Raw genomic sequence first — 15,234 nt, forward strand, 5'->3', positions numbered from 1 at the left:
ACTTTTAATATATTTTAATAAACCTAATTTTTAAAACAGGCATAGGCAGCAATATTTGTAAGTTAGAAGAATGCACATTATTAAAAACATACAAAAAATTGAATGCAATCTACCTATATGTGGTTAATTGTTCCTACACACACAATGACTCTACGTTAGAATGCAACAGAATTCAATACACCATGAAAACTGCTTTGCACATAAAAAAAAATTGGGTAAAACTACTATACTAGCATATTGTGTTTAAGCTAAACAAGGCAGGCATTATACCCATTGAACTCTATAGAACCTCACTGACAGTGTGAAGTGACAAGGGAAAGAGTGCACATTAACATAAAAATCCTGAGTCCGCTGGAGAAAAGCAGCTTTATGGAAAGCTGTAGAACTGAAGTACAAATACAGAAGAAAATTCCAGAGCAGCCACATATTACAACACAGTAACTACACTCCTACCCTGAAATACTCTGAAGGAACTGAATTTGAGTTTGGTTTTTGCTGGTAGTGTTTGTGTTGGGATTTATTTTGTTTGGGGCATTTTTCTGTTTGTTTGGCCTTGGGTTTTGGGGGGTGTGCTGTTTTTAGAAAAAAAGTTATTTTAATAAAAAAAATTTACTACGGCCTGTCCAATTTGCAGCTTGTTTTCTATGTAACATTTATAACCACGTATTCCTGCTGTGTTGCAATGTGAGAGGCTTGTGAGAAATAAGTTCTCACTTCTCTGCTTAACACAGGGAAATAAATCTTACTGCAATAAGTCTACAAAACAGAACCTCAGCAATCAATGCCACAATGAACACCAAGCAACTGGCTGCTCTGAAGTGGGAAGCATTTAAAGGAAAGTTTCCAGATCTCCACTTCATCCTCACCAAATACAGAAACACTTAGAAACCAAAATATTCATGAAACAGGAAAAAAAATATATTCCCAGTTTTAGCTATCATCAACATCTAACAATTGTAGAGAGGACAATGGAAATAGATCCCAAGTCCGGGAAATGAACGTGTAGGCAGTACTTTTCTGGAATTGTTTGCTTCCAGGGAAGGAAACTTGACAGGCCACATATGTGGTCAACTGAAAGACTTCTTTAAACACAAACCAAAATCAGATGTCTTCTAATTCAATTAATAAGTAGATTTCATAACCATTGACTAAAGAAGGTAGCATGGATGCCTCAGAATAAACTGTGAATGACAGCTGCAAAATTTTGTCCACAGAAGACATACAGACACTTCTATCCTGCCTTTGTAAGGACATCTTTTGTAAGGGAGCACAAGAACTTGAAGTGCTCAAACATAACCTTCATAGGAGGTAAGGGATAACAGTAAGGCCCCCTTCCATGCTATGAAACAAAGTCATTTTACAACATTCTGTAATTTAAACATAGAGAAACATCTGCTGACAATGTGCTCAGCTCTACGTCTGCTAACTAGAGAAGAAAACACAAGTAAAAACCTATTTTAGTAAAATCTTCACTGGTGTGCTAAATATAGTTAAAAGAGATGTAAAAAGGGCAGAGCATCAAGGTGGTAACACTTGAATCAGAATAATGAAGGTTGCTGTCTGCATGCAAATCAGCACAGTTATCAGGGGTTGAAAGGAGACAGTAAGTATATTCTAGTCAAAGCTGACATTTAGAAGTCAGTAAGAGCAAGGAAGAAATAAATAAAATAAAATCTGTCAGTAAGTGAGCATAAGTTAGATGTTAACAGCCCAGACATGCAGTTGGAGGAAGGCGGGAAAAGGAGGAAGGAAAAAGTAAACTAACTATAAAGAGAACTACAGGAGAAATTTTTTTAATAGGATTAGACAATTAAATTAAGCCCTAGCAATTAATTCTGATTAAAATCACAATTTCCTTACCAGTGTTTCTTTCCCTCCAAGTCTATGCAACATTCCAAACAAATTAGTTTTGCAGTCCTTCTACCCATGGCCTGAGCAAGATTGGATTGCTTGATCCCTCAGGTTAGGAGGCACAAGAACACATATGCCTAAAATACATAACAGATATAAATGCATGCACCAGGAGGGCCAGAAGGCTTCATGTGCCAACTAAGCTCAGTTTTCTTTAGCAACTAATGTGGATCATGTGCACATAACCTCATAACTCAACTGAAGCAAAAGGAAAGAGGCTGTTTGACAATTATTTTATTATTTTAGGGAACGTATAAAAGGAGTATTGCATTAGTGAGTGAAACAAAGAGAAGGAAAGACAATGGTAAAGATCCAGAAAAGGGAGCATGTGGGTGACGAAGGACACACAGTAGAATGTATATCACAACAGAATAGCCTCTCACACAAGCCCCCCATCACCCATCCACTGAGCTTATAGCCAACACTGTGGGAGTTAGTATGAGGCACTGATTTTTTTTTTGGTGAAAGAAATACAAAGAAATTGTTAAGATTTATTCCTATTTCAATCAGCACCAAAGTAATTAAAATAAATAAATAAATAAATAAATAAATAAATAAATACCAAATAAATTAACCCCCCACAAAAAAACAAAAACATTATGGAGGCTTTGCCAGGACTGAACTCTCATTTTATCCCAGCACTCTAAGACTCTTACTTCTGACAGTGCTCTACACAAAGGTGTATACCTCATGTGAACCGGAACAAAAGTCCTTATGTCCATACAGAGTATTTGATTATGTTTCTACAAGATCTTTCTAAGATAGTTGCCTTTATTCACTCTCATTTTAAACCTAACTTTTAAGTTTTAATCTCCTGGAAGTAACAAGAAGATCTCAATTTTTTCTGGATGATGACTTTGAAAGGTCAGAAACTAACAAACTGTATCTCTGCAAAAAGCTACTAAATATACCCTGCAACATAGCAGCACTAAAATACCCCCCAAGTTTTCAAGTTTTGCTTCAGAAATAGTCACAGGTATAACTTCGCTAGGCCCTATACTTTCTGTAGACTTGCAGCTGTTCTACTGGCAACTGTCATGTTGTTTCTCTGTCATGAATGTATCTGGTTTCAAACTGTGCTTTAGTTCACTTTTGTCAAACCAGGAAACCTGAAGCTTCCAACAATGAAATAACTGCTGCAGTATATGCTCTAGAAACTATGCACACAACACCTCAAAGCAAGCCAAATACACCTAACACAATGGAGAATTCTGTTTTAGTTTCCTGTGTGACCTTAGTAACAAACATACAAAAAAAAAGGCAACAATAAACAGAGGTTCAGGACAAAATAAACTTATTTAATAAAACACACATGTCAACAGAATTTCAGTATGCTGTCTGCCGATTTTAATTGACATTTTCAGAGTTACTTCCTAAAAGAGACGCTCCATTACCCCCACCCAAAAACAAGGGAAAAAAAGCTTATATTAAATAATAGCCTTCAATTTAACTTTGTAGCTAGATCACCTCTTTACCTTGACACAAAATGTCAATCCCAACAACACATTATAGTAGTAATAAACCTACGACACAAGAAGTTTCCTCTCTACCTCATGCAGTGACACCAAACTGTAGTAACTTCAAAATCAATCATGGTCACATACGCTAACCTGGTTGAGAAGAAGTATTTCAAACACTTATTTCTATCGTGTAGTATAAGAACACTGTTTCAAAGTCAAAGTATATCAAACGCAAAGTTAAGAGAGTCCTAAGATTACCTTACTAAGTCTAAAAGTACCATAAATGCTGGCTGCCTTGGAGATCAAGTTAGCTGAAATGCATACAGCTGTCATATAACCCACACTCCTCCTCCTCCTCAGACAAAGCTACCAACTGCCAAATGTAATCTATTAATTAGCATATGTAGAGCAAAAGGGCTAAGACCATGACATCAGTTTATCTGCTCCTTAGAAAATACTTTTGAATTGAACCTGCAGCCCACTCTGCCCTTCAAAATTCTAAAAAAAAAAAGCTTGCCAAAGAGGAAAAAACAGAAGACTCAAAGAAATCAATTTACAGGTGTATTCTGGGTTGCTAAAATAAGTAGGAAATATTTCTAATTATTCTTTTCTTACCAAAAAAAAAAAAAAAAAAAGTAAAGCCAAAAGAATGAAAAAAAAAAGAAAAAAAAACGACCAAACCCACACACACACAAAAAAACAAAACGAGAAAAAAAACACTCCAACCTACTTTAGGGAAAGATGAAAGCAGTCAAAAAGCAAAGTCACATTCTTTGTATCCTGCTTTTAAACACGACGTGAGAGGAACATTCATCACTAAGTAAGAGAAATTGAGTATCTGTGAATGCTGCTTTGCAGCCAACTGAAAAATAAAGGCAGGCAAAGTAGAAATAGGCAGTCTATATCTAATCTGTCAGTCACCCAAACATAATTAGCTGTTATCATAATTAACAATAATGAAGATCACTTTTCTACAATCTCCAAGAGACAAATGACAAAAGGAAGGATGTCACATACAGAAACAGCTGAACCTCTCCTTTCTTTGAAGGAGACAGTATATATGCTTAACAAAAAGTAATGAAATAGAAGCATGTGTTCCTGCTCCTATTAGAAATAACTGCTTTGAAAAATGTTTACGAATTTAGTTCATATTTTTGATGAAACTTTGTTCCTGCAGCAGACTTTGATCCCCAGAATTTGCTGGCATGTAGCCCTGTCCTTCCTGAAGCTGTCCAGAGCGGTTGATGTCACTGGTCTTACAAGATCACAGAGAAATCTCAAGACATTTCCAGAATAAAATCTTCCTGTTTATTTTTTTTAAAGTATGATTTCTTTCCATCCATATCACTTTTTCCCATTTGCAATAAGATGAAACAAAATAACTGTATACAATAGGAAACTAGATGAAGTGGAGGATCTGGGAAAATTCTGTACTCCTCCTTCCCCTCCTCAGCCTGCCATGCATGACGCAGTACACACTCCATTCGTTAGGAGGAATTTGGCAGGGCAGCAAACCAGGTTACTAGGCTAAATGACAGGAGTGAGATGGCAAGATGAAAAAAAACCTGCAAAAAGTCTAACAGCTAAAAACTACAAAGTATTTTTCATAGCAAATTAGTGGCTTTTTAGAGGAAGAACAAATAGAGTACTTGTGTGATTTCTAATTTTGAAACTAGATGCTTACTCACCTCCTGCCCTCTTTACTCCCACCCCCCATCTTCACAAATGGACAGGGCTCAGAGTGTGCTGGGTTAATAACCAGACCAGGTCAGCCTGCAAGAGATTATTTTAAGCTGTCTACATTTTTTAGATAGGAGTGGATGTGACAGGCAACCCAAGAGAATACCAAATATAACAAGAGGTCATCCGTATCGTATTATAGATATTTTAGGACTAAAATTCACTAAAAACAAAAACTTAAGACATTCCATAGACAGGATAAAAATATTACAGCACAGCCAGTTTCACGTAATTCAAAGCACTGATAGTTCTCTTTCAGATGATCTGGTTTGACCCTGAAAAAACGCTTCCAAAACCTCATTAAGCCTTTACCACCACCACCCCTTAATGAACTGTACTTGAAAAAAGATTTTTTGTCTATTACTGTGCTCCATGAGCTAACTAACCAAAGAATTAACAACCTGATCATTTTCCCTACAACTTGATTACAAGAGAGCTGCAAGTGACCTTCACTTAATCTTTTTAATTCATAGAATTTATCACTATGTTCTAGCTTTTTACTGCTTGGAAAACACACATCAGTTTCTCACCTTTTCCTATAAATTTTCTGAGTCACACAGAATCACTGAGTATCTGAGGTTGGAAGGGACTGCTGGAGATTATCTAGCCCAACTTCCCTGCTCAAGTATAGCCAGACAGATTGGCTGCTCTTGGCCATATCCAGTCAGGTTTTAAATATCTTCAAGGATGGAGAATCCACCTTTCCTGAAAGTCTGCTCCACTGTTTAACAACCCTCACAGTAGAAGTCTTTTCATATGTTCAAATGGAATTCCACGTATTTCAGTTTTATGCCCATTGCCCCTTGTCTTGTTACTGAGAACCACTGAAAAGAACCTGGTTCCATTCTCTTTACACCCTCCTGAAGTATTTATACATTGATGAGATCCCCTGAGACTTCTCTGGGCCAAACAGCCCCAGCTCACTCCGTATGAGAGATACGCTGGCTCCTTAACCTTCTTTGTGACCTGCACTGGGTGCTCTTCAGTATGTCCCTCTCTTTCTTGTACTGGGAAACCCAGAACTGGACAATTGCAAGCACACTCAATGGCACAACCATTTCCACCAAGCAGTCTGACAACACTCTTTATCATGCACGCCATTAGCCACCTTTACCACAAGGACACATTGCTTGTTCAACTTACTGCCCACCCAAATCGCCAGATCATTTTCTGCAATGCTACTTTCCAGACAGATGACCTCCAATACGTGCTGGTTCATGGGTTATTTCTCCCCAGCTGTAAGACTTGGCAATCTCCTTCATTGAACTTGGGAGGTTCTTCTCTGCCCATTTCAATGGCCTGTCAAGCTCCTTCTGGATGGCAGCCTGACCCTCTGGGATATCACATACTTCTCCCACTTTTGTATCATTAGCAAACTTGTTGAGGGCGCACACAGTCCCATCATCTGGATCACTAATGAAGACACTGAATGGTATTGAACCAAGTATTGGCCCCTAGGGTACACTACTACTAACTGGCTTCCCACTGGACTGACCACCACTTTCCAAGTCTGGCAGTTCAGAGAGTTTTCAGTCTGTCTCACTGTCCATTTATCAAGGCCATCTCCCCTCACTGACCAACCAGTCATCTCATATTAGAAGGCTATCAAGATGGATTAAGCGGGATTTTCCCTTTGTGAATTCGTGCTCATTACTCCAAGTCATGTTCTTGTCCCTCATGTATCTGGAAATACCTTCCATGATTACTTGATCTGTCACAGCTTTGTCAAGGCTGATCCGTCTCTGCTTTCCCAGATTCTTCTTGAACCTTTGCTTTTCTCCAGTCCTCAGGAAGCTTTCCAAATTGCCATGACCTCTGGGAGAAAATCAAGAATACCCTTGCACTGACATCAGACAACTCCTTCACTATTCATGGGGGCATCCTACCAAGTCCGATTGACTTCTCTATGCTGTTTGTTTAAATATTGCTTAATCTAATCTTCCTTCACTGAGAATCAATCGATCTTCCTTGCTCCACACTTTCTGGGATTCCTGAAGGCTGGTCTTAGCAGTGAAGACCAAGGTGCAAAACACAGAGAGCACTTCAGCCTTTTCTATGTCCTTTGTTGTCAGATCCCCTACCCCATTTATGAGTGGCTTGTATTTTCCTCAGCATCCCTTCTACTGCTTATATACTTGCAGCAGGTTTTTTGTTGCCCTTCACATCATTCACCAGCTTTAATTCCAGAACGGTTTTGGTTCTCTGTGAACCATTTACAGTTCCTGTATTCTTTTCATTTCTCGCATTTCCCATTCTACTGCATGTTCTGTTTCTCCAGTTTTCTCTGAGAAGTCGCTCCTTCACAGATGCATAGCTCTTCTTTCCAGCCTTCCCACTCATCCTGCACAGTTCTGGTACCAAACAAAACCAAGTTCCTAGGATATGTTTTTGACCCATTCTTTAGTTTATCTTCCAAATATTTGCATTAATCATTAATTATTTCAAATATTTCATTAAAGATCTTTTCTGCATGAGCCAGAAACACAGGACTTAATTTAAGATAATTTATTGTAATCCTTCACTTTGTATAAAAGAACAATACATTTTACTGAAATAAATTAGATTACATGAATTAAGAGTTCAAGATAGCGTGCATCTTTCCCCTGTCCCTCCCTCCCAACAACTTAGTTCCAATTCTTTTTATTCGGTTATCAGGGAATTTGTTGTTTCTTCTTACATCTTTTTAGTGAGTGCAAGTGGTGCATCTGCCTCTTTCTCAAAGAGAAATTACTGCATCTGCTGAGTATTAGGGAAAGAAGATTTTACACCAGATTCTCCCAGTCTTATCTTCACTTCTAAGACTCACCACTCTCCAGCTCATGACTCTAGCTCTCCTCTCCTTATACACAACTGGGCAACACTCCATCTTTTTCCCCCCATGCCCTCTCCAAATCCACTAGCACAAAACACAAATTAGTAAGCTCTTCCATTTTATTAAGTTGCATGCTAATCCCCTTTGACGTCACTGTTGGTGAGCGTCACCAATAACGCATGCCTTCACAAAAGGTCAACTAGTACTTCTTACTGTTATCTCTGTTATTTAGAGTGATTTGAATGGGTGAGTGTCCCACTACTTTCCAAGCTTCAGTAAACTGAACGGACAGATCCAGCCAATTAATAAATGTTCCCAGAACCACAGACTATGAAGCACAGTGCAGTGAAACCTAACATGGCACAGGTGGGGTTTTTGGCTGGCTTTCTTTAGGAACCAAAATAGCACCCTGCCTGAACTGAAAGTCCTGCCAGATTTATGACAGGGAGGTATCAGACTGGGAAGTCCAGCTCTGCAGATTTTTATAATCTTACAAAAACAACCAACCCATAGCATTAATAGTATTTTGTAGCATGTGATTTAATAACTTTTTAACAAAACATTGGATCACTTACCCATGACCTTTCCACCCGGGTGACAGCTGAAAGAATTACTATGACTATGTACGACTTCACAACTCAAGTATATAGTACACCATACCTTGAAAAATAAAGCAGCTCAATATTTTATTTATAGCCAAGTATATTTTAATTCTTTTCACAGAAGAAATAAAATGATAACAATTTGGAGCTTGAAAAGGGAAGTCTGAGAAATCAGACATCATACAGAATTACTGAACACATTACATCGCTATTGACAAAAATGGTACGTGCCTATCTGCATTTCTAGCTAGTTATTTTTCACTTACTGGTTTGAGCTAAAATTCCATCACCATAGCCTCATCACATCAGCAGTGCTGTACTCTGGGTTCCCGAGTACAAGACAGACAAGGAATTACTGGAGCAAATTCAGCAAAGTGCCACTAGAATGGTTAAGATTGGAGCATCTTTTGCACAAGGAAAGGACAATAACTGAACTTGGCCCTGGCCAATCTTCTCTTGATGACTATCCTTAAGCAGGGAGGTTGGAGTTCATGATCTCCAGAGGTGCCTGCCCACCTCAGCAATTCTGTGATTTGTCTTCTGAACACAATTTTCTTAGTACCAAATGCATGCCATGTTTTCCATGAAAAAGTTGTATCACAACATACATGCATTATTGGATCAAATTTACTGCTATATATTCTTTTCTTGCAGTAGTTTCTGAAAATACTGTATGTTTATGCACAAACTACATAGTTATTATACAGGGGTAGACAGAATAATCAACACAAACTGTCAATAGTTAGCTTTTCATTAATGCGCAGAAATACGTAATCTTTTAGAAGCAGGTCCTTTTCCAGGTCACAAATATACCACCAAAATACCAAACTTAAAGATAAGTTGTCCCGTGTATGTATGTGCCTATACAATAACTATTGGAAATGTGGAAGGAATAGTGATTCAGTAGCTACTTGTTCAGTTTATCAGTAGCTAAAGGTGAAGAGGGGTGGACTTATTTTTACCTTTTGTTAAAAATTAAGTTCTTACAGTCTACAAAATACTCTAGGTTTATAGGTTTTAAAATCAGGGTTACCAAACCCGCTACTCAGTACCAGTATAACTGTCTGTATGTGTGTGTATATATATATACATACACGTATATATAACCAGTACAGTATAACTGTAAGCTATACCCAGAGAACTATTTTGGTATAAGTGTCTTAGCAGAAAATATGGAACAAAAGCAAACCAAAAATAATTATCCATGTGTTTATAGTTCACGGATGAGCAAGCCACAAGTTTCTTCTCCCATCTGTAAACAGCAATATTCCTCATGTTACATACTTTGCAAATTACAAAATAAAAACAATGCACCTCATTAATATATCAGCACATGCTAGACATCTGCAATCCTCATTCTTTTTGCAGCACCATTATATTAGAAGTACTATTTCTTTGAGCCACAGAAAGAGAGCAAAAGATGATTACAAATCCTATTTTTCAGTTTCTTCGAGATTTCTTTAAACAGCTACTATGCCTTGGCTAACCATACAGCCAAAACATAAAGCAAATGCAATAACAGAAGTGGTTCTCATACAATACTAGACTAGACGTATCACTGTTAAGTTCTCATTTACTACATAATTAGCATTATTTGAATGCAGATCTTATCAACAACACATAATCCAAATCATGTTGCAATATTGTCCTCTCAGTCTATTTCTGAAGCAAAACAGTTTATATGAAAAGTAGTAGGTAAGATTTTCCAAGGTATGTTCTAAACTGCCGTTAATATAGCAGAGTTCCATCAGGCTCAGTAACACAGGAGTCTGGTGGTCTCAGTTTGTATTACAGAACATTCCATTTATTGAAAAATGGAGTCTTAGATGAGACGGGGAAAGAAACTATTAAGTTGATGGGAGCAAAGGAAGCCACTTAAAACCTGATAAACAGTAGCATGTAGCTATTAAGCATCCACCTCGTTTCACTGCTGCAGTAGTGCACACAGGGGCTCAGGTGGCTGGACAGAAAGTTCAATTTTGTTTCTTGCATTAAAGTATAAGCCAGCCACACCAAACCACTGGCAAGGAAGGTCAGTTGTTCAGACCCTCCTAAATCTATGATCCTTCTATTAAACTGACAAACCTGTACAATGCAAAAGCAGTTATCTTAATTCGTACAAATCTCTAAATGCATAATAAATGTAATTTTTTTTCTTTCTTTAAGCAAATCCTCTTTCAGCATTTTTTTTTTTCTCCTGGAAACAAAACTAATTGGAAAGTTCTTACTGGTGTCATCAATATGATGTGCACAAAAAACTACTACACTGGAAAAATAAAAAGTACAAACTGCAATTGTACGTAGAGTATTATAAAGCAGAAATTATCTTCAAGCCTGCATATGGAACATCTGCGATAGTATGGAACGACAGCCCTATCCTGTATCTTCAACATCCAGGGATACCTCACATGCAGCTGTTTGTTAGAAATGCTACCCTCTCCCTACTCTGTCTCCCATGTTCAGCTGGCCTCTCTAGTTAGGTAGCTCTATGCTGCAGCTGTCTCATGGGAGTCACTACATGACTATACCTGGCTCAGTGAGAACAAAGTCTATTGCCTCACACTAGATGCAGCCTACTCAGAAAAGCTGGCCACCACCATGGACATCAGATGCTCGAACAGCAGCTTTTACAAGCTTAGTTTGCCTCCTAGGCCAACATAGCTTAGCGTTGAATTTACAAACAAAGGATCTGGGGACAGTTCCATTAAAAGTAACAACAAAAAGAGAACTAAATATATTCTAGTTTTATTTTCCTGCCCCAAAATAGGTGTATAGCAGAAAAAAAATACATAGTTTTTGTCAGAAAACAGAAGTTTCTAACCAGCTTCAATAATGATCTTTTACATTCTTCCTGTGTTAAAGATCACACAGTAGTGAAGCACTGTGTTTACGTCAGAAATATTTTCCTCGAAAAGAGTGGAAACTAAGAGATTAGGATGAATGCAACAAGAACATAAAGTGTAACTTATTTGACATATTTTTTTATAATGATATACATTTATTGTCTGTTAATATAAATCTTATCTAATCTTAATAACCCCAACATTTCAGTTGTGATAATCAGGAAAAATGCTAAATTAGACTTGTTTCTCAGAATATTTATTTTCTTATGTACAGATGTATATAATACCTTCTTTTTGTGCTTTGTGCAAAAACATAAAAAGACAAAAGAGAAAAAGCAACTACTACAAAAATTAGCAGCCTACCTAAAATGTCTTTGTGTCTGCTTTTAACCTGATTTGATTTCACATTGATCATACCCTAATAATATTGTTAATCTAGGAAGAAAGGAGGTAGAAGGGACTCAGCTTCCACTCTGCCTCCAAATCTGTCCATTACATACAAAGAAGGAATATGAGTACAACAGTTTTTCCTATCATACCCACTGAACAGTAACTTCAGTGGTAATATGAAAGTGGAAAAATTTGGAGAGCTTCTCTTAAAAGTTTTCAGCATTTTATTTTCCTACTTTCTCCTACAGCAGCTGCAAAATTGTGAAATCCCTGCACTGTGCTGCAGGGAACATGTCTTTGTCAGATGACAGGTTATGCTAAGTCAAAATGAAGTATTTTTAAACCTGAGCCATACAACAGAACTATAAAGCAAAGGATCAAGCTGTTTGCAGAGTTAGGAGCTATAGGACAACCGCGCCTCTTAATTCCTGTTGCAGAAAAGATCAAGGTGTCAGGATTCTGGGCAGGTGTAGGCTCAGCATTTTCTACAAGCAGCCTAACCAGCCCTTGCAAAGGACATTCTTTCAATGTATTATGCTATTTCTGGTCATACTAGCTCTTTTCCAGAGGAAGATTAGGCAAAGAATTTCCAAATCACCAAAATTATGATTTTATTTGGGGCTTATCCAATGCATTAAGGAACGCAATCATCCTTGTGTATAACAGCAGCTGTATAAGTATTGTCTCAAAGTGATTGTACCATACACTTCAATATTAATGAGAGGCAATCCGTCAAGTTACAGGTCTCAAAAAAGACTGAACTTCACTTGTATGCTGAGCCATATAAATGATTCTCTTATGGATTTGTTAAGATGCTTTAGAGATCCCAAAGAAATTCAGCTGGTAAGATGTCAAGCATCAAGAAAGACAGTAGCACAGCTGCCATTTTATTTAAAAGGTAGGATTATGCTACAAATAGACTAAAAATATATTTGTTACTGGTTAGAAAATATTCTTACCTTTGGCTAGAAGGATTCCCAATAGATGCCAACGAGTCACTTTTTTCTGATATCAGTAAAACGGAGATACCTGCAAGTCAAATGAGAAAGATTTTTATCTTAAGTCTTAAATGAATGCTTGTGTAAGATAAGAATCTACTAATTTATACATATAAAAATATCAAGAACAACTCAATGGCTTTAAAATTGCATACACTTTCAGTATAGTGTAACACATATCACACATGCATGTGTTGCAATAGAGAATTTAAAGTTATCTGTGGCAGTTCCTGACAATAACTGGAAAAAGCCTTTGCTGGGGAAGAGGTCATGACCCAGTAGCTGCTGAACCATCAGACTATTTCATTATGGCTCTGCTTCAAAGGTCATGATAAAGGGTCCACAGCTATTCCTAGAATCATATTATAAAAAACAAGTAGCTGAATAATATTTTCGATTACAAGAATGGGAAAAAAAATCACAAAGTACTATAAAATGATTTGAGGGAAGACAGTAGTCAGTTCATAAAAAGTTTAGAAACAGTCTATGAGAATTTATGAGATGACTTTCAGCATCTAACACTGCAAATTTTACATTTGACACTTTCACATTTACTTCTGAATGTAGTAAAAGTATACGTAAAGTAAAAATATTTTATAGAGATCTGATCAACATACAGAGATATAAAACATAAATCTATCATGTACTAGTAAGAGAATTTAGCTTTCTTTTTTATATCTGTGCTAACACAGTTTCAAAGGGGTTCATTTTAGCATGACCTCAGATAGTAAAATGTAGCTTGAAAAAACACAATGTTACATTCATACTGAAAGAAAGGAAAAAGAAAACACACACAGCAGGAACAGATGTTATTTCCGGTACTAAATCACAACCATAGGGATAAAAATAATTATAGTATTTTACAGAATAGTGCATACAATGGAAAAGAACACAAAGCCTCAAAATCCTAAATCAACTGCAAATCTAGGTATTGCAGACACCATTAACATAAACAAACAAAAAGCCCATACACATGGAATGTGGGACAGTTTACCATTATCCTCATTTTAGGCCTAGCCAAAACTAGGCAGCTACTTATGTCTACTTTAACCAGGACGCTCACAGTAGCAAAAACTCCTGGTAGTTACAACCTGTAGCTTGAGCAAACACTTTTGCCAGTGTAGTTTTTGCAGAAGAGCTAAAACAAAACTAAACTATATCAGTAGTAGTGTTGAGCATCATTAGATAACTAATCTGTTTGCCTATTGAAGACACAATTAAAAGCCAGGCTATTAAAAACAAAAAATCTCATTCCTAACCTAAAAAATTACATCTGATTAAGACGAATTTCAAACATAAACCTCACTCAAGTAAAAGCTGAAACTAAAAACAGACACTTTTTGTTTATGAATCCTGAAAGAAAGAGCTTGAGAACATAGAAACATTAGCCATTAGTCAACACAGAGGGTGAACCAGAAAAGTAAATACAAGAGAAGAAAGAAATGGCAAAAATGGAAAAGATTTTTTTTTTAGAATGGCTATGGAATCTGGTAACTTTTCTAGAAGATGCTTATTTAAATTTTCTGCAAGTAATTTTATGAAAATATTATCATTATTAGTCGTCTTTCTCAAAAAAAAACCAAAAGATGTCTTTGTACATTGCAAATCACTAGAAGAACAAGCTTTAAAATATCTGTCTCAAATAAAAATTTCCAGATTGCTTCTTTATGGAAGTAGAAAGTGGAATCAATTGATCCACAGAATAAAGTAGGATTTAGAGGATTATGTAGCTCTTTTGTGAGGCAGCCAAAGAGGAAAATACCAGGCTTTGTCCACATTTTTTTATTTATTTATTTTTAAGACAACGTTCTTATGCAGAACACTGCATCAGAAAAAATAAAGAATTTAGAAGAAAAATAGTTTAATGTATTTTTAAAACAATTCATTATTTCACCAGCATTTTAAGAGTTTTCTTCATAGCATCTTGCATCTACATTCAAGAAGATCTAGAAGGGGAAAAAAAAAAAACCAAACTCAAAACTAAAAGTTTCAAACTCACATAAAATAACAAATTCTGAATCAGGAATCGTGCGTAACTATGCCTTTTTTCTTGAAGTACCTACAGAGATACTTCAAAATTCATTGTAGCATTAGACATTATTAGACTCCCATGCATGAGGTGGTGATCACAGCTGTTTTTCCTGAACATCTCATCTTTTACTATTCCCAGAGTCCCATCTGGATTGCTTTGTTCTCCAGAAGTAATACATGCATTCCATTTGCTGGTTTGTTAGTCTTTATTTTTTTCTAAATGCCCCCTGGAATTAAAAACTATAGTCTTGCTTCTACAGGGAATGTCACTGAGGATGACAACTTGGCCAGTGACAATGCAAAGAAGAGGTGACATTAGAAGATATCTGAAGTTCAGGTAGAAGTAATTCCTAACTAGATTAAAAAGGCCAATCCTTATTAGTGCTCCAATTTGGTAAAAGGCCATTCACAACTGTCACCTGCCATACACTGCACCTCACTTTCAAG

The 15,234-nt window shown here is 36.8% G+C and overlaps 1 protein-coding gene across 5 annotated transcripts in view; it reads right to left on the bottom strand.

The window, feature by feature from the left end:
- Nucleotides 1–15,234, bottom strand: part of SIPA1L2 (signal induced proliferation associated 1 like 2) — a 146,796-nt gene that overhangs the window by 105,070 nt on the left and 26,492 nt on the right. For all 5 annotated transcript variants that reach the window (XM_061378816.1, XM_061378819.1, XM_061378817.1 and 2 more), the window contains exon 2: nucleotides 12,718–12,787. The gene's annotated coding sequence lies outside the window, so the exon portion shown is untranslated. The remainder of the gene's footprint in view (nucleotides 1–12,717; nucleotides 12,788–15,234) is intronic.

Source organism: Neopsephotus bourkii, unplaced genomic scaffold, assembly GCF_033783945.1.
Source record: "Neopsephotus bourkii isolate Nb327-2 ecotype Australia unplaced genomic scaffold, CSIRO-AGI_Nbou_v1 NB_1767, whole genome shotgun sequence".
In the NCBI taxonomy this organism is placed as follows: Eukaryota; Metazoa; Chordata; class Aves; order Psittaciformes; family Psittacidae; genus Neopsephotus; species Neopsephotus bourkii.